Genomic DNA, 15,961 nt, shown 5'->3' with positions numbered 1-15,961 from the left:
AGCTAACCCAAAGGGAGGCGATGGACCTCACAGATTTTGTTTGTGTTTGTAAAAGCGTAACACATTATTGGTGTGTAGGCACAAATTATTCCGTAGAAATCCAATTAGTCATTTGAATCAACACCGAAATAGAACGTGAACTTGGAGACTGAACATGCATATTTGAGACTTCAGCGATGAAATTCAAAATTTGACTTAAACAACAGGAATCATCCGTGTAATTTTCTCAAAAGTTTGAAGGTATGTTAAGTTATATAATTATACTACATAGAACAAGTCCAAAGACTAATAAATAACTGAATGTGGCACAACACTTGATCTTGTTGAACGACACCAACACTATACTCGAAAACATGGTTCAAACACTCCTCTACTCTCATTGTCAATTTAATTGAACATTATATCTTTAATTCCTATAACTGTTCGTGAAACTAAATCATATAAGGTGTTGATGGTTTTCGTCGTGTGATTTGAGGTAGCTTGTAATACTTGGAATCCCATAGTCACCATAGATCCAAGTTTACCATCCGGTGCACTTGTGCCACCTTCACCATAACAAAAAAAATATTACCTTTAATAATATTTTTGTTAACATTAATTTATGATTATAAAATGTGTGTGTCAAAATATCACCTTCAATTGGGATACTATATTTTGGAACCAAAACCTGATCCTTTTCTCTTTGATTTTGAGTTCCCTTTCAATTTCTATCATTTCTTCCTCAGAAGAGTGATCGTTCTTCTTAAAGAATCTAGTATATATCAAAACAAAATAAAATAAAACTATAGATGCATGACCTTAAAATTTGGTCAATATTTGAAAGGAAATATGAGTTACCTTTCGAATCCTTCGATTTGATCTGGTATATGACAAGTTTGTTGTACCCCTTGGGAACTCAAAGAACGATGGATTTCCTGTTTGTCATTGGGTGTGAATTCTGAATGCTCGTTTCCACCGGATGTAGTTGTAGGCACAACTTATTCCATAGAATAATTAAATCTTCCCAATTTTGGCTTTTGTTTTCCAAATCATGACAAAAAGTGCACTTTAAAATCCGCCACTATCCCACTTTCTATCCCTATCTCTATAATTACACTAAAAAGTATATTTCTCTCTCATGTTCAATTAAATAATATTTTTTATATCTTTATTATTACAGTTTTCTCTTTCCTCAACTCACAACCAATCCAACAAATATTAAAAAATAAATATGGGCAAACAATGTTCCCCAAATGTTTCATCAAATTTACAAAAAATCAATCATTTCTCCCTCCACCCTATAATTTACACTCACGATCACTCATAATTACACCCTGTAATTTGCAAACTCTTCACACATAATTATAGATGATGGGATGAGAATGCTCTAATAAAGATTAATTAGTGGATTCATAAAAAATAATCTATGATGAGAGCATAATAAAAAAGATATATGTAATATTTTTAGTTTCTTTCCTTTTTCTATATTTTTTGAGAACTATTTACTACAATTAAATTGTATATATTAATCTTGAAAAGAATTTTCTGTTTTTGAAAAGTTTGAAAATAATACCTCATACGCAATAATATTTCATGTAATTTTAAAAACAATAAAACTTAAGACAAAACGTGGATCAAAAACGTGATATTATTTATTTCATTTATAACAAAATTTTAAAATATTATGATTAAACATTGCTTGTTTAACTTCAAGTGGTAAAAGATCTTACAAAACAAATTGTGCGAATCATATAAACACAAAAGAAGAAATGCTATTGAGATGAAAAAAAAATTGTTGCACGAACTGGAACCAATTTTTGACCGAAACTAGCTTCTGTCCGATTCCCCAAAAATCGGTTACAACCCTATTGTACCCGACAGTTCGTAACCAATTCTAGATTTTGAGCCGAGAACCGGTTTGTAACCGGTTTTTCTATGGTTTTTTTACACGTTAACCACTCCGGGTTATACCCAAACTGGTTTGAACGGGTAGGGTTTTTTTTACCTTGGAAACTGGTTAATACCCGGATCAGTTTTTGACCAAGTTGACCAAAAATTGGTTCCGTTATTGGTTAACCGGTTTGTGCGTCTCTAAAACGATATACTTTATAAATAATATATATATATATATATATAGGGGATGGTTCAAGAAAGAAATAATATTATTGCAAGAAATGTAAGAAATGAATATGGACCACTAGTTTTGTTTTAACTTTTAAATGCTTAAAGCTAAATAAAGAAACTATTATTTATTCTATTTCTTCAATTAATATAACTAATAAACCATAATACTTATTTATTTTATTAATATAACTAATTAAATTATTATAATTAGAAAATATTAAGAACTTATTTATTTTTATAACTTACTTTTTGTTTCTTGAATTTTTATCCTACACAAGTATAATTTATTTATACATTAAAATTTCTTTCTATCCAAAACTAATTTCTTTCAACTCAATATATTAATATCCACAAACACATACTTACATTATGATGAATAATACCAAAAAAACAATTTTACATGTGTTTGTATTAGATATCAACAAAAAACATACAACCTACACAAAAGCATATAATCTACACTTGTTCCAAGAATACAACAACATATAACCTACACACGAAAAACATTTAACCTACACACAAAATTCATCATTAATAAAATACACACGTACACGAAAACATATAACCTATACACAAAAACTATATAACCTACACACGAAAATTTTATATTACACAAATACAATTTATTCATACATTAATTTCTTTTAAAAACCAATTTCTTCAAATTCAGCATATCAATATCCATCAACACGTAGTTACACTGTGATGAATAATACAAAAAACTTCTTCTTACACAATTGCATTAAATTTCAATAAAAAATATACAACATACACAAAAACATATAACCTACACTTATTCTAAGAATAAGAAAACATATAGCTTACAAACGAAAAACATATGACCTACGCATGTGTAGGGTATGTGTATACTTTTGTAGTTTGTATAATTGTTGATGTCGAATTACATATGTAAGTTATATGCTTTTGTATGTTGTACGTTTTTATTGCTCAAAACAAGTGTAGGTTATATAACTTTGTGTAGGTTGTATATTTATTGAACTTAAATACGTTGATATATGTTATTATATTGAGTGAAAATTATTTTTTTAATAATTAAAAATATAGTATTATATGAATAAATTGTATTTATGTTGAATAAAATGAAGAATGTGCAAATAAAAAATAAAACTAAAATAATGTTTTTATCTTTTTTAATTATTATAGTTAAATTAGTTAGATATATTAATTAGAGATATTTATTATGGTTATATTAATTGTATTAATTGGAGAGAGAGAGAGTGCATTTATTGTTGCATTTACATCTTTTTTATTTATTTTTAAATAATTAAAACCTAAAATAAAACTAGTGGCTTATATTTATTTATTTCATTTCTTACAATAATTTAATTTCTTTCTTGAACTTAAACATATATATATATATATATATATATATATATAGCAAATTAGCAATTTTATATTCGTTTTCAAGCTGATACGATTCAAAGCTCAACATTTCTTAATTCGATTTGAACAATGAAATATAATTTTGATTTATCTCAACGCCAAAAAAGTCGTTTTCTAAATACAATAGTAGGTAACTTGCAACTTCAATATGGTCACGAAATGTTTTGGCTATTGAAGAGGTAGGTCCCAGTTGGACCCGCAAGACTCACTTTGAAGAGGGACGTCTGCGCAGAAACCAACTGGACCCGCAGGACCAACCATGCTCAGAGACGTGACGTCCTTACGCGCAGTACGCAAGCTGGTCCCGCAGGAAATGCCTCCCAATGGTGAAGGACTCCGCCTGTCCCCGCAGCCTCGGATACAAGCCATCAGGGAAGGCCACCCGCGCAGCAAGGCTACACGCACAAGGTACTTAGCTCTCAATCATTCAGTGTCACCTGAATGAATGAGCAAAGCCGGGAACAATCCCGCACAAGGGCGGGAGGGGGAATACTCCCGCCCAAATAAGCCAGTCCGTACGATACGGGAAGATCTTCTGTACTGTACCTGACGAGGTATGGGAAAAAGATCTGACTAAAGATACGACAGCTTACTGACACAGTATGGCGAGCAGCATGCTCCTGTACTGTGTCACTATTAGCCGCTGCCTACTCACCAACTACTGCCATACCACGTGCGTAGCCGGCAGTTGGTGGAAAAGGAATAGTACACAGCAGGCCTGGTCACTATCAGCCGCTGCCTACCCACCAACTACCAGCAGGGCACGTGCGTAGGCCACTGTTGGTGGAACAGGAACACTGTTGCAGCCGGCCACACCTCCTTGGAAACCTACCTTCGGCTATAAATACCACAAATGGTATGATCATCTCATCTTATCATATCTTATCTTATATCATCATATTATACCTGATATCTGCTCTAGCAATCTCTTAATATACGTTTATATTTAAAGAGCAATCTAGTCTGATTCTCACGCCGGAGGGTGGTCACAAGGAGGAACCCCCCCTTCTCAGTGACAAGCTCACGGTGTCTGTTTTGCAGGTTATCAGAAGAACCATCTTCTCAGGGTCTCATCCCTCGTGGGAAACATCTATCTAACCCCCAGGTTACCAGTAATCTGCCCGGGGTCCGGTTAGTGTTTCTTCATTGGCGCCATCCGTGGGACTCGAACCCACGACCACGTGGTCCGGTTAGTGTTTCTTCATTGGCGCCATTCGGGAGAATGCTTGCCTGAAAAGGGGAGTATTCGCCGGAAATCGCTTAAGAGATGAAGAGAAGAGTGAAAGTGTGAATTACAAAGAGCCCTCTACCCCTTTATATACTAATCGCAATTAATGCGATGAAATTAATGCGGAGGAGAGAGAAATCGAAGGTGCAATGAAACTATGACACGTGGCAAAAAGCAAGCTGGCAACAGCTGTTGACAGGACGCGTACCATTAATTTCGCGGCCACGCGCCCGAAAAATAGCGCCCACGCGCCTGAAAAAGCGTCTGGAATGACCATGTACTGTCACGTCACCATAACTTCCTGCACGTCCTGACACAGTCAGAAGAAACCGTCGCACGACGTTTCAGATGTTTGGATTGTTCTTATCCTCACCAACCTTTCGAATTTCAAAATTCAAAATTCAAAAAGATCAAATAATAGGCGGGAAAATACCCCTTACCTTGGCAAACAAGTAACCGTAAGACGGCTGCGGGTACAGTGTTAAGGCAAAACCCTTCACATACCTAGCACCCGCAAGGAATTGAAGCCAAGAACCTTGGCAAACAAGTAACCGTAAGACGGCTGCGGGTACAGTGTTAAGGCAAAACCCTTCACATACCTAGCACCCGCAGGGAATTGAAGCCAAGAACCTTGGCAAACAAGTAACCGTAAGACGGATGCGGGTACAGTGTTAAGGCAAAACCCTTCACATACCTAGCACCCGCAGGGAATTGAAGACAAGAACCTTGGCGAACAAGTAACCGTAAGACGGATGCGGGTACAGTGTAGGCAAAACCCTTCACATACCTAGCACCCGCAGGGAATTGAAGCCAAGTACCTCGGCAACCAAGTAACTATAAGACGGGTGCGGGTACAGTGTAAAGGCAAAACCCTTCACATACCTAGCACCCGCAGGGAATTGACGCCAGGAATACCTTGGAAGTAAAATAACCGTAAGACGAGCGCAGGTACAGTGTTAAGGCAAAACCCTTCACATACCTAGCACTCCGCTGGGAATTGAAACCAAGAAGGATCTTCTGGGCAATGCTTGCGGAAACGGAAATAACATCCCCGCATAGCGGGAACGTCGAGAACTACGTTGTTTGAAGCTCCAGGATGGAATTGGTGGTCTTAACATAATTGATCACTATGTTTAAAACTACCAAAACCTCATGGAGAATCCACACAAGTGGGACTCAACGCTCATGACTTGCGCGGAGGTTACAGCCTACCCGCATCATACCCAAAGACCAAGCAGGAAACTCGGGCATTTCTGCAAGTGACAAGGACTTCCGCGGGAGGAATCCCCATGGAAAACCTTAAAAAACCCTTTTCAAAACCCTTTGCTTAAGTCCAAAAGTTCACCTCACTTTATTAAACACTCATGAGAAGAACATTGGACTGGGGGGACTTGAAGAGGTAGGTCCCAGCAGAGCCCAGTTGGACCCGCAAGACTCACTTTGAAGAGGGACGTCTGCGCAGAAACCAACTGGACCCGCAGGACCAACCATGCTCAGAGACGTGACGTCCTTACGCGCAGTACGCAAGCTGGTCCCGCAGGAAATGCCTCTCAATGGTGAAGGACTCCGCCTGTCCCCGCAGCCTCGGATACAAGCCATCAGGGAAGGCCACCCGCGCAGCAAGGCTACACGCACAAGGTACTTAGCTCTCAATCATTCAGTGTCACCTGAAGGAATGAGCAAAGCCGGGAACAATCCCGCACAAGGGCGGGAGGGGGAATACTCCCGCCCAAATAAGCCAGTCCGTACGATACGGGAAGATCTTCTGTACTGTACCTGACGAGGTATGGGAAAAAGATCTGACTAAAGATACGACAGCTTACTGACACAGTATGGCGAGCAGCATGCTCCTGTACTGTGTCACTATTAGCTGCTGCCAACTCACCAACTACTGCCATACCACGTGCGTAGCCGGCAGTTGGTGGAAAAGGAATAGTACACAGCAGGCCTGGTCACTATCAGCCGCTGCCTACCCACCAACTACCAGCAGGGCACGTGCGTAGGCCACTGTTGGTGGAACAGGAACACTGTTGCAGCCGGCCACACCTCCTTGGAAACCTACCTTCGGCTATAAATACCACAAATGGTATGATCATCTCATCTTATCATATCTTATCTTATATCATCATATTATACCTGATATCTGCTCTAGCAATCTCTTAATATACGTTTATATTTAAAGAGCAATCTAGTCTGATTCTCACGCCGGAGGGTGGTCACAAGGAGGAACCCCCCCTTCTCAGTGACAAGCTCACGGTGTCTGTTTTGCAGGTTATCAGAAGAACCATCTTCTCAGGGTCTCATCCCTCGTGGGAAACATCTATCTAACCCCCAGGTTACCAGTAATCTGCCCGGGGTCCGGTTAGTGTTTCTTCAGCTATAAAAAAAGCCATTTACAACAAAATTGAAGTTATATTCAAACTGAAGAACTACAATGAACAAATAAATAAAAAAAAAGTCTGGTTACAAATACAAAATAAACACACAAGTAGTTACTTTATCATTTGTTGAGAGTAGTTAACCAAGAAGGAGCTTTCTTCTAAAATTCTTTTAACCAACAAGATGAAATTGTGTAAGTAATGTGAAGGGAGGAAGACATATACATATACACACACAACAAAGAGTAAGAAAGATGACTTGTTGTATCTTTAGGGTGTAAATAGAAATACTTTCAAATTGATAGTTTAATATTTTAATATTTTAATATTTTAATATTTTTCTATCAACTTTAAATTTGAGAATTTTCTCACTATGAATATCCCATTTTATAGAATCATTGTTTAACTAATTAGGTAACCAATTTATAAGATTTATTTTACATTTATATGTTTAACTAATTAGGTTAGTCAAATGCAATAAAGTTAGAAGTAATTTTATTTCTCATTTAATATTTTGGGTAACCAATTTATGAGATTTTCTTTAAATTTAAATTTTTAAATATTTAGCTTGGTCTAATGCAATGATTCTATGAAATGGGATATATTTTCATAGTAAGAAAATTCTTAAATTAAAGTTGATAGAAAATGATTAATATATCAATTTGAAAACATTTCATTTACACCCCTAAATATACAACGAGTCGTCTTTCTTCCCCCCTTGTGTATATATATAGGTCTTCCTCCCTTCACATCACTTACACAATTTCACCTCGTTGGTTAAAAGGATTTTAGAAGAAAACTCTTTCTAGGTTAACTACACTCAACAAGTGATAATGTAACTCGTTGTGTGTTTATTTTGGATTTCTAACCAAACTTTTTTTAGATTTGTTTGTTAATCATAGTTTTTCACTTTGAGTATAACTTCAGTTTTGATGAAAATGACACTGATATAGCAAAAACCTTTTGTTATTACCTACTATTATATTTAATATTTAGAAAACAGACTTCTTCATTTTTTTTCTTCATGTAATGGGATAATCTTTTCATCAACTACTTTTAAAGAAATATAAGGTAAATACATAATAACTTTTGAAGAAAAATTGAGTTTGTTAATTAGGTGCTAACTACTAAAGTTAAGATACAACATTAACAAATAAAAAGAATTAGAAAATTGTAATAATATGAATATACAATTACCATCACATAAACCATGGAAATTTTTTCAAAATATGAACTTTGATGTGGTGGAAATGGTTTCTTAGAGAGAAAATTAGTGATAATGGTTTTTAGGTGATCCGTCGTTTGATATGGTGGATCTCTGATTAAATATAAGGGTTGTCAGTTTTTGTCAGGTGAGTTGCACAAGTTATGGTGTTCCGGTATTTGAAATGACGGATGTGATACATTTTTGGTGTGATCCGCCATTTGAACTGACAATTGTCGCCTGGACATCCGTCATTTCAAATGGCAAGTGTGAACGGTGCCTCCCAGATTTGACAACTCCTAATTTTATATTTTTCCTTTTATATTTATTGTATTATATGTTTTTACTTTTATTTTATTTTTAAAAAAAGACTAATAATTAGTATTGTTTATAAAATAATGTAATCAACTAATATAAATTAATTACTATTATTAAAAGACTAATCTGTTTTTACTTTTATTAATAATTAGTATTATATTTATTAATTAAAAGTAATATTAATATACTAATTAATGTTAGTTAATAATAATAATAATTAGTCTTTTTAATAATATATAATTAACTATTAATAAAAGTAAAATAATACTATGCTGCAACATAATTCATAGCACGTATAAGGTTCATAGTCCTTTCCTATGCTGCAACCTAATTCATAGCACGTACGAGGTTCGCAGTCCTCCCCTATGCTACAATTACAGCACGTATAAGGTTCACAGTCCTTTCCTATGCTGACGCCTATCTACATTACGTATAAGGTTCGCAGTCTTTACATATATCATCTACTTCACGTATAAGGCTCGCAGTCCTTAACTACGCCATCACCAGCCGAGTCTATGTCCGACAGAAGCTAGAGGGATTTGCCATCCTAACTTACTATGTCGAACGTAGAACTCACATGCCATTCGTGTACCTATATACACATACTTACATTATAACATAAGAACATTCTAGGCATTCTTTACCTCATTCATTTAACAACCATACCCCTTGTCGTTACGTGCAATATCCGAAGATCGTTCACGCCCCGACAAGTATTCATTTGAAATATTCATACATCTTCGATATATAATATTCGTACCTTTATTTTTAACCTGACAGTACACGCAATATCCGAAGATCGTTCGCGTACCGACAAACAATCATTCATATCTATCACACATATCACATATGACATACACTTATCACTTAGGATAAATGTATTAACAACACATCGAGTATGCACACAGCCCCGAAAACATAACAAGGAATGGGGCTAGAAACTCACCTGAACACGGTTACGTTCACCGTTAATCGTAATCCCTTTCTTCAGCTGTGCACGGCTGACTGTATAACAAGTACACGTATCAAACAACTATCACTACTCATATCACCTTTCCAGTCTTAACTACTACCCACAACGAACGGGGGTCCGGGGGCAGCGCCCCTGGCAGCGGGGTCTAGGGGCGGCAGCCCCTAGCAGGGTCCAAGGGGCAGAGCCCCTGGCTGGGGTCGAGCTGCCAGGTCAGCTTGGAAAAATTTTATTTACATTAACTGTCTTAACACATTTTCCATTAGGTTTTTAATTTATTTTCTAAGCGAACTTAACTTTAGGCGAAGTTAAACCTTAGGCGAACTTAGCTTTAGGCGAAGTTAAACCATAGGCGAACTTAGCTTTAGGCGAAGTTAAACCTCAGGCGAACTTAGCTTTAGGCGAAGTTAAACCTTAGGCGAACTTAGCTTTAGGCGAAGTTCATCAGGCGAACTTAGCTTGCAGGCGAAGTTGTCGTCTGCAGGTTCTGTTCGCTCTTAAATCCTTCGTTCCTTAACCAAATAACTCGATTTAGGTACCCATGGAATCGTCTGACCAGCGCCTACAAACCCCAACTATCAAATCGACCTAACATCGATGTTTAGAGGGTGCGATTTAGGCATATAGGTTACGGGTCCTTTTTATCAATCGATTAACCCATCAAATCATAACCATTTTCAGTAAGTTTAGCTTTGTTGGATTCGTTTTTACCATGCAAACTCAGATCTACCATTTCTCAAATCAAACCGAACCTATACGAACGATTTCTAACCATAAACGTACCTTGAACGAGTCGAACTTACGAACACGAGCTGGTCTTGTTGCTTTGGTTCGTCACGACGATCTAGCACCAACTAACGTTTACTCTTTCTCGGATCCTGCTCGTTTATGGTGTGTGTGTTTTGAATGTGTAGAGATTAGAATGGAAAGAGATGAGGTTTAGGGTTTTATGGTGGTTTAGGGGATATTTATATCCCTTAAAGCCCATGGACCTAAAGCCCATTCTCATTTAACCCATCTCAATTAATCTAACACTAGCCCGACTCATACCAACTCCTACTCTATTATTTATTTCCCGAACCCGAGTCAACTTTCCCTCTATTATTAAGTAATATAATTAATATCATTTTGGAAATTTCGGGATGTTACAATATAAGTAAAAACATATTAGTGTTTTTAATAATACTAATTAATTTTTAATAGGTAATTATATTATTTTATAAACAATACTAATTATTAGTCTTTTTTAAAATTAAATAAAAGTAAAGACATATAATACAAATAAATATAAAAGGAAAAAATATAAAATTAGGTGTTGTCAAATCTGGCAGGCACTGTTCACACTTGCCATTTGAAATGGCGAATGTCCAGGTGACAATTGTCAGTTCAAATGGCGGATCACACCTAAAATGTATCACACCTGTTATTTCAAATACCAGAACACCATAACTTGTGCAACTCACCTGACAAAAACTGACAACCCTTATAATTAATCAGAGATCCATCATTTCAAATGACGGATCACCTAGAAACCATTATCACTATTTTTCTCTTCTAAAAACCATTTCCACTACATCAAATTTTCTATTTTGAAAAGAATTTTGATAGACCATTGATCATAATAAAATTTTTGAACATTTGTAGTTAATTACTATATGAATTGCATTGTTAGTTTTTCATTATTTATATATGAACAATAATAAATGATAATCTTTTGGTTGTATTAATGATTATCATTAACTATGGTGCATAATTAATGAAAAAATAATAATGCCATTAGTAAAATAATTAATATTTTTTTATAAGTTATTGCATGTTAATTTTAGTTTTTATTTTAATAATCTTATAAAAAAACTGATTACTTTCTCCCCCTTCTCTTGTTACAACCTAAATTTATCTTATAAGTTGAGTCATGATAATCTATGTAATTAGTTTTACGTTTGTAAATATTATTCCTAAAAATTTAATAATAGTTCAACAAAGATGAGATGTAACATTAAAATATGAGGTAATATCAACTATGACAATGAACATTAATATCAGCCCAAAGATATTAATAAATGCTTGATTAAAGTGAATATCACATATTATACTTTTACAATATTTGGTAAAAGAATAAAACATACAACATTTTTAGATTGTCAATATAATATACATGTTAAATTATCAATTATCTTACAAATTGTTGTTTAGTTATTGTTACAGATATAAAGGTTGTTGATTTTTTTTATATGTGCTTCAAGTTCATCATGACACATATATCATATACTTAAAAAAAATTGGAATCAACTTTATAATATGTTGAATATTATTACTGTAGGGGTATGGTACTAAAACCCGGTTCTACGACCCTAAATCTATTATGTTTGGCTTATTTTATTATATGGACTAATACAATGTTATTGGGCTGAGGGGGTTTTGTGGAGGTAACCCTAATTGGGCTAGGCCCATTAGGGTACCATGATGGTGGCCATGAGACTCTCTATAAGGAGGTCTCCACCTCCTTATTAGGGGTCATGCTCAATAAGAGCCACCACCACTTTTTGTGTTTGTGAACAAGAAATCCTCAGGATATCTTAGCAGTCGCCTCCACACTCCCGAAAACCATTGCAGGTCACAGGCGCAGCTGGAGAAGAAGATCAAGACGCGGTTCGTTCATCTCGGAAATCCGTGGAAACATCGTCTTGGATCAGGTTAGATTCATTTCGTGATTCGACATTGGCGCCATCCGTGGGACGGCAACGAACTGCCCTTAGATCTTCATCTCGGCTGTCGGATCTCTCCCAGGAAAAACCCAGATCTGGAAGTTTACAGAAAAAGGCTTCAAAGCTTGTTCTATTAAAGCTCAAAAAGATCCATAGATCTAAAAAGAGGCTTTCAGATCTGGGCAAGAAGAAAACGGCCTGATTCAAATGATCAGGTCTCCGGATCTGTGATGGTTTTAAATCTGCCCCGGGCTTCAGATCTGTCCAGATCTGATTTACAGATCTAGGTCTAGATTACAGACCTGGATTTTAGGTCTAAAGTTGCAGATCTGACTCTAAAATTGCAGATCCAGGAAGTACCAGACTTCCGCCGCCATGTACGCGCGCCCGCGGATTCTCACTCCACAGCCGTGCATGTGCCGCCGCGGAAACCACCATCTGGGCTTTGCGCAAGAGACCTCCGCCATGCACGCGCACACACGAGTCACCACTCCATCGCCGTGCATGTGCGTATCAGGCCTCGCGCCAAACTTCAAGGTTGGGAATCCTCATAATATCCCATATGGCTACGCGCCAAACTTCAAGGTTTGGAATCCTCATAATGTCCCGTATGACTACACGCCAAACTTCAAGGTTGGGAATCCTCATAATATCCCACATGGCTTCGCGCCACATTTAAAGGTCGGAAATCCTCATAATATCCCACATGGCTTCGCGCCACACTTCAAGGTTGGGAATCTTCATAATATCCCACATGGCTTCGCGCCACACTTCAAGGTTGGGAATCCTCATAATATCCCACATGGCTTCGCGCCACACTTAAAGGTTGGGAATCCTCATAATATCCCACATGGCTTCGCGCCACACTTAAAGGTTGGGAATCCTCATAATATCCCATATGGCTTAGCGCCACACTTAAAGGTTGGGAATCCTCATAATATCCCACATGGGTACGCGTCAAACTTCAAGGTTGGGAATCCTCATAATATCCCATATGGCTACGCGCCAAACTTCAAGGTTGGGAATCCTCATAATATCCCATACGGCTACGCGCCAAACTTAAAGGATGGGAATCCTCGTAATATCCCACATGGCTACGCGCCAAACTTAAAGGATGGGAATCCTCATAATATCCCATATGGCTACTCGCCAAACTTGAAGGATGGGAATCCTCATACCATATGCTCACGCATCACATATGCTCACGCATATCACACATGCTTACGCATCACATGCTCACCCGTATCACAGTCTACGCGCACGCGCATGCAACATCTGCGCGTGGCGCATAACACAAAACCAAAGTCTTCGCGCACACGCATGCAACATCTGCGCGTGGCGCGGGACATAAAGTAGCTCGTAATCCGCCTCACGCGCAAGCTCAATTATCATTATAGCTCGTAAGACGCCTCTCGCGCGCAGGCTCTATTATTCTCACAGCTTGTAAGCCGCCTCACGCGCCAGCTCAATTATTATTCTCAAAGCTCATAAGACGCCTCTCGCGCGCATGCTTTATTATTGTCAGCTCGTAAGCCGCCTCACGCGCCAGCTCAATTATTATTCTCAAAGCTCGTAAGACGCCTCTCGCGCGCAGGCTCTATTATTCTCACAGCTTGTAAGCCGCCTCACGCGCCAGCTCAATTATCATTATAGCTCGTAAGACGCCTCTCGCGCGCAGGCTCTATTATTCTCACAGCTTGTAAGCCGCCTCACGCGCCAGCTCAATTATCATTATAGCTCGTAAGACGCCTCTCGCGCGCAGGCTCTATTATTCTCACAGCTTGTAAGCCGCCTCACGCGCCAGCTCAATTATCATTATAGCACGTAAGACGCCTCTCGCGCGCAGGCTCTATTATTCTCACAGCTCGTAAGCCGCCTCTCGCGCCAGCTCAATTATTATTCTCAAAGCTCATAAGACTCCTCTCGCGCGCAAGCTTTATTACTCACAGCTCGTAAGCCGCCTCACGCGCCAGCTCAATTATCATTATAGCTCGTAAGACGCCTCTCGCACGCAGGCTCTATTATTCTCGCAGCTTGTAAGCCGCCTCACGCGCCAGCTCAATTATCATTATAGCTCGTAAGACGCCTCTCGCGCGCAGGCTCTATTATTCTCACAGCTTGTAAGCCGCCTCACGCGCCAGCTCAATTATCATTATAGCTCGTAAGACGCCTCTCGCGCGCAGGCTCTATTATTCTCACAGCTTGTAAGCCGCCTCACGCGCCAGCTCAATTATCATTATAGCTCGTAAGACGCCTCTCGCGCGCAGGCTCTATTATTCTCACAGCTTGTAAGCCGCCTCACGCGCCAGCTCAATTATCATTATAGCTCGTATGACGCCTCTCGCGCGCAGGCTCTATTATTCTCGCAGCTCGTAAGCCGCCTCTCGCGCCAGCTCAATTATTATTCTCAAAGCTCATAAGACGCCTCTCGCGCGCAAGCTTTATTACTCTCATAGCTCGTAAGCCGCCTCACGCGCCAGCTTAATTATTATTCTCAAAGCTCATAAGACGCCTCTCGCGCGCAAGCTTTATTACTCACAGCTCGTAAGCCGCCTCACGCGCTAGCTCAATTATTATTCTCAAAGCTCATAAGACGCCTCTCGCGCGCAAGCTTTATTATTCTTAGCTCGTAAGGCGCCTCACGCGCAGGCTATATCATTCTCAGCTCGTAAGACGCCTCTCGCGCGCAGGCTTTATTATTCTTAGCTCGTAAGTCGCCTCTCGCGCGCAGGCATTATTATTCTCATAGCTCGCAAGTCGCCTCACGCGCAAGCTTCATTATTATTACAGCTCGTAAGCCGCAACTCGCGCAGGCTCTATTATTATAGCTCGTAAGCCGCCTCACGCGCAGGCTTCATTATTTTTACAGCTTGTCACCATCATGGGGAAAATCTCCCAAAACTCAGACAATAAAGACAAGGCCAAAGAAAAGGGAAAAAACCGCCTCACACCCTATAAAGTCCAGCGCTCCACCTAGATGCTTGCGCGCCCAGGAGCAACACTGGACTTGGGGGGCTTGTAGGGGTATGGTACTAAAACCCGGTTCTACGACCCTAAATCTATTATGTTTGGCTTATTTTATTATATGGACTAATACAATGTTATTGGGCTGAGTGGGTTTTGTGGAGGTAACCCTAATTGGGCTAGGCCCATTAGGGTACCATGATGGTGGCCATGAGATTCTCTATATAAGGAGGTCTCCACCTCCTTATTAGGGGTCATGCTCAATAAGAGCCACCACCACTTTTTGTGTCTGTGAACAAGAAATCCTCAGGATATCTTAGCAGTCGCCTCCACACTCCCGAAAACCATTGCAGGTCACAGGCGCAGCTGGAGAAGAAGATCAAGACGCGGTTCGTTCATCTCGAAAATCCGTGGAAACATCGTCTTGGATCAGGTTAGATTCATTTCGTGATTCGACAATTACCAACAAGCATAACTATAACTTTTTGTCATATATATATATATATATATATATATATATTAGTTTTTATCCCCTGTATTACGTGGGTTGTTTTATATTGTTTGTTCTAATATTTATTTATTTTTTAAGTTATATTTTTTTTATTGTATAAAAGTTAATAATATACTAATGGTTTGATGAGACTCATGACCCGTTTATTTTTATTACTATGAAATTGGTTTTTTAAT

Source organism: Bidens hawaiensis, unplaced genomic scaffold, assembly GCF_021521415.1.
Source record: "Bidens hawaiensis isolate Kalapana, Puna unplaced genomic scaffold, B.hawaiensis_p1.1 tig00052224_1, whole genome shotgun sequence".
Classification (NCBI taxonomy): domain Eukaryota; kingdom Viridiplantae; phylum Streptophyta; class Magnoliopsida; order Asterales; family Asteraceae; genus Bidens; species Bidens hawaiensis.
This window is presented reverse-complemented; position numbering follows the sequence as displayed.